Raw genomic sequence first — 13603 nt, forward strand, 5'->3', positions numbered from 1 at the left:
CCTTGTAAGCACTCGAAGTGTTAGCAACATGGAAGTTTTTGCTGAAAAACCAAGCATGAAAACTATTTGAGTAATTATGTTTTGTTCACAAGTGTTTCCCATTAAAAACGACACCTTCAAGTTATTTATGTTTTTTACCAAGCCAGATAAAGGTTTGAATTATTTTGAATAATGGAAAGCTTTAATAAGTAGCTGGGAGCCGATTCTGGCACCTGAAGTAGAAAACAGAACACATGCAGTACAAAATCCACCACATAACATTTTGCTGTAGGAAAGCCAATTGTACTGGCTGATTCATTCATGCTTAAATCTTCGGTTTTTGCTTTCCTTCTAATAGAGTAGGAAAAGAAAAGTTTGCAGGAGGCTTCCAAACATTCTTTAAAAACTAATTTTCTCATCATCACATAAGGCGCCTTTAACAGCTCTTCCTATATCATATGGGTCATAACATGTTCCATTTCTTTCTGGTCTTTATTCCTGTGAATTAAATATGCTTTAAATGTCAGTATTATGTACAAGTGGCTCAACACAAAAGTATATAGCGTTATTTACATATATAAATAATTTTTAAAACCACTAAGAGTTACCATTTGTCTTCCAAAACATTAATATTACCCCATATCCCTAGGTCTTGCCCCCCTCCCCTACAAACATTCGTATGGGTGACATTGGTAAACACTATTGAAATGGTCTTATGTACTGACATGCTTAATGAAGGTACTAAGACTCAAAATAGTGAAGCAGTAAAGAATAAGAAAGCAGACAACAATGGTTACTTCAGTGTTTCAGCTACATAACGTTACCGGCAGCCTGGAACAAGTGACTACCTGCCGAAGTCTCCTGACTTCTACCAATTCAGGACTAGGGAATGGGACTGTCATACAGTTTGAACACTGTAACTTTGTTTGTGAAGCTGGTCCGTGAACGGTATTTATGAATCCAAGAATATGTAAAATCAAAGTTTCTCTTAATTTAGCGGCCTTTGCCTGTAAGTTTTGTTTACAAATGTTGCTATGGCAAGGCTTCAAAATTTAACACGACTTTAGCGATCTATGTCGACGAAGATCGCTGGTTGATTCCGCGTTGTGCCGTCAGTCGGTTGCAGTCAGATTAACAACAGCAAAACGAGGAAATATTCCGCATCACATTACTTACTGCAGGCCTATAAGCTTTCTTCTAGTAGTCTGAAAAGCCTTTAGAAACTTCTGAAATGCTTTCACGTGTATGTAGACTATTATTGAAAGTTAGTAGATATTGTTGAGAAAGAAAGCTTTGAATAATTTTCTCGATATTCTTAATACCAAAAACACGTATGGCCAGCTTTAGTAAAAAAATACAACAATGAAGTTTTTTTCAGTACAAATTAATTAAATAATGCTGGTTTGTGCAAAAAACGTTTTACCTCCTTATAGACGAATGGCGTCTTTAAAAAATGACCTCACTTTAACGTTTTCAACCATATTCTTACCACTAGTTATCGGTTAAAGATAATATCGCTAATCTTACTTAATTAAACTAATAACTACTAATAAAAATTACAATAGCATGAAGGTAGTATTATTTAAAATTAAGACGATATGACCCTTACCATATGTTTTGTGTTATCGAAATTGTAGCCTGTAGATGCGATCGCCTGTGACGGTTCAAATTCTGTAGCGCAAGCATCAGATTCCTTACGAGAGTTTTTGGACCTACGCTCAGGTTTTCCAAAATAATCAGTTAGCTTGCGATTCATTGCGGCAACGTTTTTAATCACTCACTCCAATCACTAATATACTATTATTTCAGAAAAAATTGACACTCCACGACGCATGATTCGGACACATTACTCAGTTACACACTTCAGAAATGTCAGTAATCGTAAGTGGAAGACAAGTGTTCGCTGACAGCACGTGGAAGGGTTGGAATGACAACCGACTGTTTCTAACAATCGATTGGTCAGTCGATTGTTTGTTCGTTCAGTCGGTTTCTTCACTCGGTTGCAGGCGTTATATGAGTTTCAGGGTTTGAGTTATTTTATTTACATTCTCTTCCAGACTTTTTGGTTATCAATTTTTAGTTGGTTTCTAAAGTTGCTGCGCTGTAAATTTATGTCTATATAAATGAATCATCACTTTTTAACACGTTGCTGAAATATCTATGATCAAATTTGTAAAGACGGTTTTGGAACACCCTGGATTTTCCTCACTTCTTTATTGAGACAATGAGAAACCGGCAGCAATCGGCGATCGTATGCACCGCGAAGTCACCCCGCTCGCCAGACAAGTAAGTAGTTTAAGTGTCATTTGCCTTCCGCTCGTTCAGCTGTATTAAAACGGACTTAATTTACGTTCATATCCCTAACTACCAACGCGTACTACGTTTAAACATGAACGTCTCTATAATGCGCTTTCACAAATTCCTGTTGCTCTCGTGTGTAGTTTACGTCTACTAGCCGGTAGGTGGCGCGCGACCGCTGACTTTGCCAGTAGAGATGGGCAAACTCGTTCATCCTTGGGAGCTAGTCCACTGCTGATCGTTGCTTTTTGGGAACCGTTCATTTTTACTCGTTCACCGTTCATTTGTGCTTGGTATGTGGTTCTTATGAAAAACTGAAAACTAGTAGTGTAGGTGACTGAAGGATGGAGGGCACCCAGAGGGGGCACTTGCCTCTCCCCGGAGTATAGAGTTTTTATTCATTACAGAATTCTTACACACTTTTAGAAGTAATTTCTGTGATTCTGCAGAACCTCTCGTTTAGCCAACCGTAGCCTTGTGTGGCTGATCGCAGGGAAATAATATAGGGTGGCGCACGGAAAACCGGCCCCGAGTACAGATTCAAATGGTTCAAATGGCTCTGAGCACTGTGCGACTTAACTTCTGAGGTCATCAGTCGCCTAGAACTTAGAATTAATTAAACCTAACTAACCGAAGGACCTCACACACATCCATGTCCGAGGCAGGATTCGAACCTGCGACCGTAGCGGCCGCTCGGCTCCAGACTGTAACGCCTAGAACCGCACGGCCACTCCGGCCGGCCCCGAGTACAGACTGCTCGTCAATTACGGACGATGTGTCGCCCGTTACGAGCAGATACAACAAACAGACAAACATGTAATAATTAGCAGTGAAGAAATAAAAAACTAATGCAAGCAACAATTGCCAAACAATCGATGACGATGTGTAGAGAGCTGGAGAAGAGAACATGAAAATCTCACGCGACGCGCATGGGCTATAGCTCATGTAGTCTTGTAAACCTGTTGGTGTCTGTTTCCCAACTTAATAGACCACAAGTGTCTTGTATAAAATTCTTCGTTTCGACTTCCACTACATAGCTATGCTACGTTATAAACAATAATCGTTTACACCCTATATATACTTCACGTTGTCTCTGAGTTCGTAGGCGAAGTAGAGACTTTATGGAAGCATAAAATAAAATGTAGTTTTCTCATACTTGCGTCACACGCTTAGTAAAAATTAGGTTTTTATGTTACATTATTAAAGTTAATGCAGCAATAATAATAATAATTAAGTTCGCAGTAATAAAAGTTTTTGGTTTGAGATCTCCTTCTGAACAAAAGTTTTTAAGATAATAAGTAAATACGATTTTGTGGCAATCTATGTCTTTTCAAATGGAGAGGCACCGCTTTCCTACTGAGCCAAAATGACCCACAACCCACTTTTTTTTTCTCAAAGAAACCAAACTAGCAGGTAACGCAAATTGGAAACAACCAAACTTAAAAATAATTAGAGCCTTCTAAATGCAATGTTTTGTATATGAAAGATACACGAAAATCGTTTTATATGTATTTTCTTACACTAAAAATTAAGCAAATTTTTGAAAGTTAGCTGCTAAATCAAGTCAAGGAACCCAGAAAATATATGAATAACAAAAAAAAAAAAAAAACTTGCCTTGTTATAAGTATGTCTTCTGCTGTTTATCGATATAATGAAGTGAGCTGATATGCCCTTTTGTTACCTGAAAAGACGTACCTATTACATACAACGGAATTTTTATGTAATTTACGTAACTATGAAATACTTTTTGATTACCGGTCGTGAACGCTGAATAGCCAGAACCAACTGCAAGAACACTTCGGAACAGATGTAAAATTGGCGAGCGCAGTGAACGAAACGAACAACTGGATACTGACCTTACTAGAGCAGTCGGCAGTGGAACTGAGGCAGCTGGTCATGCGAACGGCGAGTGCGGCCGAGGAAGACCGAGACTGAGACAAGCACGCGACCGAGGCTGGAACGAGAACTGCCGAAGTGACCGCCGCGACCGAAGTCAACTAGTGAACTATGAACCGATAGTTCCTCGTTCCCGGGAACTATAAGTAGACCGCCGCGACCGAAGTGAACTATGAACCGATCGTTTCTTGGAATTCGTTCCTTGGTCCTTTCGTTCATCTTGGTGAACCGTTCCTTTGGACCCGTTCGTTCGCGAACTACCCATCTCTAGTTGCCAGCACTGCAACGCGTCTACAGAATATGTGCGCCCGGGAAAATAACACGATTTGACCCAGATGTCGGGCGGTTTCGAAGTTTTTGTCTGGGGTCAGCAATTTAAGTGTTGGTTGGCATATCCGGCATACTTAGCTTTCTTGATTATTGTAAGTGGTACATTAATATATATCCAATGTATATCAATAAATAATAAGACGCCCATTTTAAGTTAAATGATATTTATTGGTTTAGATAGTAACATATTTGCCGGTCTTATTCCTTTGTTAAAATTGTTTGAAATACATTGCAACCAGAATTACTAAATAATTATAAAAAAATGAATCTGTTGAAGTAATATATTCTCTGATTCTAAACTCATTTTATACAGTATAATATGATACTCCACGGGGGGGGGGGGGGCTATAGCCCCCATAGCGCCACCCCCTGTACCATTAGCTGTGGCGCTACTTTTGTTGCATGTGTGAACCCAGCTAAAAGATTACAAGCAGGCGCGAGTGTGTGAATTCATATGGACATCAAAGTGTGGCTATTCTCGTTTCATGCATCTAATGTTAAGGAAATCTTGGTATTGGGCGTACATTTATCTGTGTCATGCTAGGTGCGTAAATGTAATTGAAACTGTGTACGTCCTGACTGCATCTGTACAATAAAATTGTCTACACATGAATTAATGAATAAATAAATAAAGAAATCCATGACGGTTGTTACGCCACTTCACTTCACCACCTCAGATACTGGATTGTAAGGCGTGCCCAGGAGCAGACATAGACTCAGATCACAATGCAACAGTGATGAAAAGTAGGCTGAAGTTTAAGACATTAGTCAGGAAGAATCAACACGCAATGAAGTGGGATACGGAAGTACTAAGGAACGACGAGATACGGTTAAAGTTCTCTAAGGCTATAGATACAGCAATAACGAATAGCTCAGTAGGAAGAGGAATGGACATCTCTAAAAAGGGCCATCACAGAAGTTGGGAAGGAAAAGATTAGTACAAAGAAGGTAACTGCGAAGAAACCATGGGTAACAGAAGAAATACTTCAATTGATCAATGAAAGGAGGAAGTACAAAAATGTTCCGGGAAACTCAGGAATAGAGAAATACAGGTCGCTGCGGAATGAAATAAATAGGAAGTGCAGGGAAGGTAAGACGAAATGGCTGCAGGAAAAATGTGAAGAAATCGAAAAAGAAATGACTGTCGGAAGGACAGACTCCGCATACAGGAAAGTCAAAACATCCTTTGGTGACATTAATAGCAAGTGTGATGACATTAAGAGTGCAACGGTAATTCCACTGTTAAATACAGAGGAGAGAGCGGATAGGTGGAAAGAATACATTGACAGCCACTATGAGGGGGAAGATTTGTCTGATGCGATAGAAGAAGAAACTGGAGTCGATTTAGAAAGATAGGGGATCCAGCACAAGAATCAGAATTTAACAGAGCTTTGGAGGACTCAGATTAAATAAAGAAGTAGGTATAGGTAACATTCCATCAGAATTTCTAAAATAATTGGGGGAAGTGGCAACAAAACGACTATTCACGTTGGTGTGTAGAATGTATGACTGTGGCGACATACCGCCTGACTTTCGGAAAAGCATCATCCACACAATTCCGAAGACAGCAACAGCTTACAAGTGCGAAAATTACCGCACAATCAGCTTAACAGCTCATCCATCCAAGTTGCTGACAAGAATTATACACAGAAGAATGGAAAAGAAAACTGAGGATGCAATAGATGACGATCAGTTTGGTCTTAGGAAAGGTAAAGGCACGAGAGAGGCAATTCTGACGTTGGAGTTAATAATGGAAGTAAGACTAAAGAAAAATCAAGGCACGTTCATGGGATTTGTCGACCTGGTAAAAGCGTTTGACAATATAAAATCGGGCAATATGTTCGAAATTCTGACAAAGTAGGGGTAAACTGTAGGGAGAGACGGGTAGTATATAATATGTACAACAGCCAAGAGGGAATAATAAGAGTGGACAACCAAGAACGAAGTGCTCGTAATAAAAAGGCCTTTCGCCCCTACTGTTCAATCTGTACATCGAGGAAGCAATGATGAAAATAAAAGAACGGTTCAGGAGTGGAATTAAAATTCAAGGTGAAAGGATATCAATGATGCGATTCGCTGATGACATTGCTATCCTGAAAGGAAGTGAAAAAGAATTACATGATGTGCTGAACGGAATGAACATCTCATGAGTACAGAGTATGGATTGAGAGTAAATCGAAGAAAGACGAAGGTAATAAGAAGTAGTAGAAATGAGAACAGCGAGAAACTTAACATCAGGATTGATGGTCACGAAGTAGATGAAGTTAAGGAATTCTGCTACCTAAGCAGTAAAATAACCAACGACGGACGGAGCAAGGAGGACATCAAAAGCAGACTAGCAATGGCAAAAAGGGCTTTCCTGGCTAAGAGAAGTCTACTAATATCAGCCGTAATTTGAGGAAGAAATTTCTGAGAATGTACGTCTGGAGTACAGCATTGTATGGTTGTGAAACATGGACTGTGGGAAAACCGGAACAGAAGACAATCGAAGCATTTGAGATATGGTGCTACAGACGAATGTTGAAAATTAGGTGGACTGATAAGGTAAGGTATGATTCTGCATAGAATCGGAGAGGAAAGGAATATGTAGGGAACACTGATAAGGAGAAGGGATAGGATGATAGGACACCTGTTAAGACATGAGGGAATGACTTCCATGGTAATAGAGGGAGCTGTAGAGGGCAAAAACTGTAGAGGAAGACAGAGATTGGAATACATCCAGCAAATAATGAGGACGTAGGTTGCAAGTGCTACTCTGAGATGAAGAGGCTGGCACAGGAGAGGAATTCGTGGCGGGCCGCATCAAACCAGTCAGAAGACTGATGACAAAAAAGAAAAATCTTGGAGTTTGCGCTGTATTAAGCATTCATGTAAACAGTTCGGTGTCGCTATATCAACACATTGCTTATTGTAATTAAAGATTTTATTTTTATTGTATTAAAATGTCTTCCCCCCCCCCCCCTTCCATGAACCATGGACCTTGCCGTTGGTGGGGAGGCTTGCGTGCCTCAGCGACAGATAGCCATACCGTAGGTGCAACCGCAATGGAGGGGTATATGTTGAGAGGCCAGACAAACGTGTGGTTCCTGAAGAGGGGCAGCAGCCTCTTCAGTAGTTGCAGGGTCAACAGTCTGGATGATTGACTGATCTGGCCTTGTAACATTAACCAAAACGGCCATGCTGTGCTGGTACTGCGAACGGCTGAAAGCAAGGGGAAACTACGGCCGTAATTTTTCCCGAGGCCATGCACCTTTACTGTATGGTTATCTTAGAAAATAGATTAAGGAAAAGCAAACCTACGTATCTGGCATTTGTAGACTTAGAGAAAGCGTTTGATTATGTTGACTGGAATACTCTCTTTCAAATTCTAAAGGTGGCAGGGGAAAAATACAGGGAGCGAAATGCTATTTACAATTTGTACAGAAATCAGATGGCAGTTATAAGAGTCGGGGGGCATGAAAGGGAAGCAGTGATTGGGAAGGGAGTGAGACAGGGTTGTAGCCTATCCCCGATGTTATTCAATCTGTATATTGAGCAAGCAGTAAAGGAAACAAACGAAAAATTCGGAGTAGGAATTAAAACCCATGGAGAAGAAATAAAAACTTTGAGGTTCGACGATGACATTGTAAATCTGTAAGAGACGGCAAAGGGCCTGGAAGAGCAGCTGAACGCAATGGACAGTGTCTTGAAAGAAGGATATAAGATGAACATCAACAAAAGCAAAACGAGGATAATGGAATGTAGTCGAATTGAATCGGGTGATGCTGAGGGAATTAGATTAGGAAATGAGACACTTAAAGTAGTAAAGGAGTTTTGCTATTTGGGGAGCAAAATAACTGATGATGGTCGAGGTAGAGACGATATAAAATGTAGACTGGCAATGGCAACGAAAGCGTTTCTGAAGAAGAGAAATTTGTTAACATCGAGTGTAGATTTAAGTGTCAGGAAGTCGTTTCTGAAAGTATTTGTATGGAGTGTAGCCATATATGGAAGTGAAAAGTGGACGATAAATAGTTTAGACAAGAAGAGAATAGAAGCTCCCGAAATGTGGTGCTACAGAAGAATGCTGAAGATTAGATGGGTAGATCACATAACTAACGATGAGGTACTGAATAGAATTGGAGAGAAAAGAAATTTGTGGCACAACTTGACTAGAAGAAGGGATAGGTTGGTTGTGCATATTCTGAGGCATCAAGGGATCACCAATTTAGTATTGGAGGGCAACGTGGAGGGAAAAAAATCGTAGAGGGAGACCAAGAGATGAATACACTAAACTGATTCAGGAGGATATAGGTTGCAGTAGGTACTGGGAGATGAAGAAGTTTGCACAGGATAGAGTAGCGGTAGAGGTAGAGTAGCATCAAACCAGTCTCTGGACTGAAGACCACAACAACATCATTAAAATGTTTTACATATTAGTATGGTTATTATTAAAATCTTAGGCATCTGTGGCATGTTATGACTGGGGGGCTATTGCAAGTCAGTAACAAACTATTATCCCATCCTCCTGCTCACTTACCCCCAACCCCATCCCCCAGAATAAAGTGCTGGATCAGGAGAGTGTATTTCTGTGTGTGTGTGTGTGTGACTTACATTAAAATGTAACGTGCACAATACATTGTCTTCCACCTTCACGTTTCAGAAGCTGGAGGAAAGGATGATTTCCGTAACCTATAAAAAGTCTCCTGCGCCCGATGATGTTTTCCACTCTAAACAATCTTATCTGACGTCGACCTCGTAAGTGTAATGGGTGATGCGAAAATTTCAAAATAAGAACATTGACAGAGAAATTAACTTTCTGTCGCTTACCCAATAATTAATCAATGCTCGGCAAAACCTAAGGGCACCTTTGTAGGAAATCTGAGTGACTTCATAAAAAGTATATTATCGACGTGATTCTTGAGTTTCTCCCGGCGTATTTGATAATCAAAATATCCACGGGTGTACTGCCGGTCTACAGTGTCCAACGGGCACAATATTTCGGCGATCATACATGTCGCCATCATCAGGTGAACTGACGGACTGAGCTCCTGTGAACGTGCCGGCACGGAGATCCGTACACTATGGCTGCTCAGGTGGAACTGGGTTCGGTCGCGGCGGCGGCGGATTTAAATACCCTCCGCCCGCGGCGCGCTCACTCCGCCGTCCGCGCCCCGCGCCACGGTCGCGCGGTGGAACAGATTGCGACGGCGTCTGAGATGACGTCGGTGTGATGGCTCCGTCCGCCGTGGTCGTCACAACTATACATTTGCTCGATTTACTCTTGATTAACCCAATCGCTGGTTCCCAAGCCTTGCTAAGATTATAGCCACAGTCACGATTTATGAGGTCGTCATTGGTGCGAATTTCGATGGCCTCTCTAACAACGCTGTCCCAGTATCTCGACGTCTGTACCAGAATCCTCGTGCGTTCATACTCCATAGCGTGATTTTCCGACAAACAATGTTCAGCGACCGCCGACTTGCTCGGATACATCAGTCGAGTGTGCCTCTGGTGTTCACGGCATCGATCCTCGACGGTACGCATCGTCTGACCAATATACGACTTGCAAATATCAAATTCACTATGGAGACTGAAACGGAGGGTAAACTACCTTTCCTTGACGTCTTGGTCAAGAGAAGGCCTGACGGCACCCTAGGTCATGGGGTGTATCGGAAGACAACGCACACTGATCTGTATTTGCACGCAGACAGCTGCCACCACCCTTCACAGAGGAATGGGGTACTTAAAACTCTAGTACATAGGGCGCGCACTATCTCTGACGCAGAGAGTCTACCCCAGGAATTGGAACATCTGAGAACTGTATTTCGAAAAAAATGGGTACTCAGAGTGGCAGATTCAACGTGCTCTCCGCCCAACCACTACAGCACAACCTGTGGATATGGATGAAATCACGAGGGAGGAGGTAGGCACTGCGTTAATCCCATATACAGGCGCACTCTCGGGAAAGATCGCCCGCATTTTGAAGAAACACCGGGTCGGAACGGTGTTTTGTCCTCCGAATAAAACTCGTGCACTGGTGGGGAGCGCCAAAGATGACCTCGGTTTGAGGAAGGCCGGCGTGTACCAGATTCCGTGTCAATGTGGCAAGTCGTATATTGGTCAGACGATGCGTACCGTCGAGGATCGATGCCGTGAACACCAGAGGCACACTCGACTGATGTATCCGAGCAAGTCGGCGGTCGCTGAACATTGTTTGTCGGAAAATCACGCTATGGAGTATGAACGCACGAGGATTCTGGTACAGACGTCGAGATACTGGGACAGCGTTGTTAGAGAGGCCATCGAAATTCGCACCAATGACGACCTCATAAATCGTGACTGTGGCTATAATCTTAGCAAGGCTTGGGAACCAGCGATTGGGTTAATCAAGAGTAAATCGAGCAAATGTATAGTTGTGACGACCACGGCGGACGGAGCCATCACACCGACGTCATCTCAGACGCCGTCGCAATCTGTTCCACCGCGCGACCGTGGCGCGGGGCGCGGACGGCGGAGTGAGCGCGCCGCGGGCGGAGGGTATTTAAATCCGCCGCCGCCGTGACCGAACCCAGTTCCACCTGAGCAGCCATAGTGTACGGATCTCCGTGCCGGCACGTTCACAGGAGCTCAGTCCGTCAGTTCACTTGATGATGGCGACATGTATGATCGCCGAAATATTGTGCCCGTTGGACACTGTAGACCGGCAGTACACCCGTGGATATTTTGATTATATTATCGACATTCGCAAGGTGTTTGAACCGAAACTTTGACTTAAAACAAATGCAGTTCGCTTGAAAATATTTATTCGGCATAACTGTAAACGATGTACGATTTCATCGCCAGAATTAATTTGAGCGATCAAACAATATGAGTTTTAATGTGACGTTACTTTCGATAACATAGCTGTTTACCTTTAACACAGAACCAAAGTGAACACGTACCCAGCTATGAACAGGTGGTAGGCGGGTGTGGGGGTTCTACATCTGAGCCTATCCCCAGAAATACGCTTAAATGGCCCAAAGCGGTTTCGACTACTGCCTATGGCAATACTGAATACCGTCTAGTGACGTGGCAGATGTGTGAAGCGGTAAAACAATTATACAAGAGCACCAGAGACGGATGGAGAATCATTCTAGAGAAGAATTTTTTGCCATCAGTTTTCTGACTCGTTTGATATGCCACAAATTCCTTTCCTGTGTCAACCTCTTCATCTCAGAGTAACATCTGTGCCCTACATTTTCAATCACTTGTTGGATGTACTCCAATCTCTTCCCCTAATGTTTTTACCCTCCACACCTCTCTCAAGTACCGTTGCATGCCAAACTTGTACAAGGCAGCAAACGGTTAAAAAGTTGGTAGTCCAAGAATGAAGCTTTCTCTCTTATATTACAGCAACGTCGACAAAAGGCGGGCATGTAGAATAAGTTTCGCCACCGAGAGTAGGTCAGAGGAAAATACAGCATCAGCACTGTTGACAAGCCAAACAGCGGACATCAACAGAAATGTGGGGGCGAAGCAGCTGGACAGGATGACATCGCCTTCGTTTGAGAGGTGGCATGCCTTTACGATGCACACAGTGACTTGCCCCCTCTCATATTTATATCTTACTCTGAGTAATTCTATTTGGGGAAGCATAGCCCGAGTATGGTCATCACAAGGCTATTATTGAGAACTCAGAAAATATGAATATTTTCCTCTCTAATTGCATGTGGTGAAAAGTTGCTATTCATTCATACGGGAACTTAACACGCAATGTCTCTCGTCATCCGGGTGGTCTGGTGGCAGGCGGGTTCTGTTGATCTTGAAACGGTTATGCTGACGGGTGTGAGGGAGTCGAGTGGATGCTGTCCAGACGCCGACATTGTCATAAGAGCGGGGGCGACACGCCCACAGGGGCCTGAAGCAGTGGCTGGGGTTAGAGATTCCGTTACTTCGCAGAAACTTAGTGGAATCACTTTCTGACAGGCTACCAGCAAGGCGTGGGAATGACTTGTGTTCCCAGGCAGTCTTGGCGGGAAAATTTCAGCGTTTTCTGCAAAATCATAAATGTGATTGCCTTGCCCAGGGGATAGCTCCGTGACGTAGCAAAATCGGCGCAGAAATTGGCGCCAAGTATCTGCATTGGTGGAATAGTAGTGCTTTGGGAATAGAGTGAAATTTTCCACCGGTTTTCGAGTTGCTGATTGGCACATTTAACCACGGCGACTGTGGTGGGGACGGTAATGTTCTGTGTTCAGCTTGTACAGGTGCTCTCGATCGTTTCGAATCTCGCTTTTCGGTCGGAGTAGGTTACAAGACTGAACTCTCGCTGCTCTGGATAGCCTACCTTCCGTTGGCTGTCTAATATACTTTCATTTAATTGTAACTGTTTGACGAAGTTGCTGAAGTTTCGACTTGAACGTAGCTTTCCGAGTAAAGTTCGCAATTGAGCATTCTGCGTGCAAGCGGCCTGTGTTGTCCGTCTGGAGCAGTTTTGGCTAAAGTTGACTGTATCGGAGTTACTGTGTGACTTCACTTGTTAAAATCAATCACTGTACCGTCAGTTATTGTGTGGCGAGCCTTCTTCGTCTCCCTCAGAGGCGCATTTGTATTGGAACAACCAGACGAAAATAATTTGTTTCGGGCTATACTCGCGACATTATCGTCACCACGACGGGACGTCGAAGCAACCAGCCATCGCCTCCGGTACGCCAGATCGTGTCCTTGCAGTTAAGAAGACAGCTTGGTACTGTATGTCCGCAGCACTGGCAGATTAGGGAATTTTGCTATGTGATAATCAGAGCTCAGCAGAGCGCGCCAGTTCGTCTTTTCTAACGCGATTCTGTCTTGGGTGTTCGTTGTGTGAGTTCTCACTACTGTAGCAGCAATTAATGTTGGGTTGGCTGGGTGTTTGTCTTAAGATTTGAGTTGCAAGGAATTGGCTCCACATACCACTTGGTCATAAATGTCACAAGCTAGTTTATGGACAACTTCACTTTCACAGCATTTATTTGAGTACCCAATTTGACGTATTGTAAATGTTTCATGTGATTTGTTTATTATTTTGAGTTTAGTCATAATAAATCAAATTGTTATTTTGGCCAGAACTTTCATTCTGTAGATCGATAGAGCAATCCTT

Source organism: Schistocerca nitens, chromosome 2 (assembly GCF_023898315.1).
Source record: "Schistocerca nitens isolate TAMUIC-IGC-003100 chromosome 2, iqSchNite1.1, whole genome shotgun sequence".
Classification (NCBI taxonomy): domain Eukaryota; kingdom Metazoa; phylum Arthropoda; class Insecta; order Orthoptera; family Acrididae; genus Schistocerca; species Schistocerca nitens.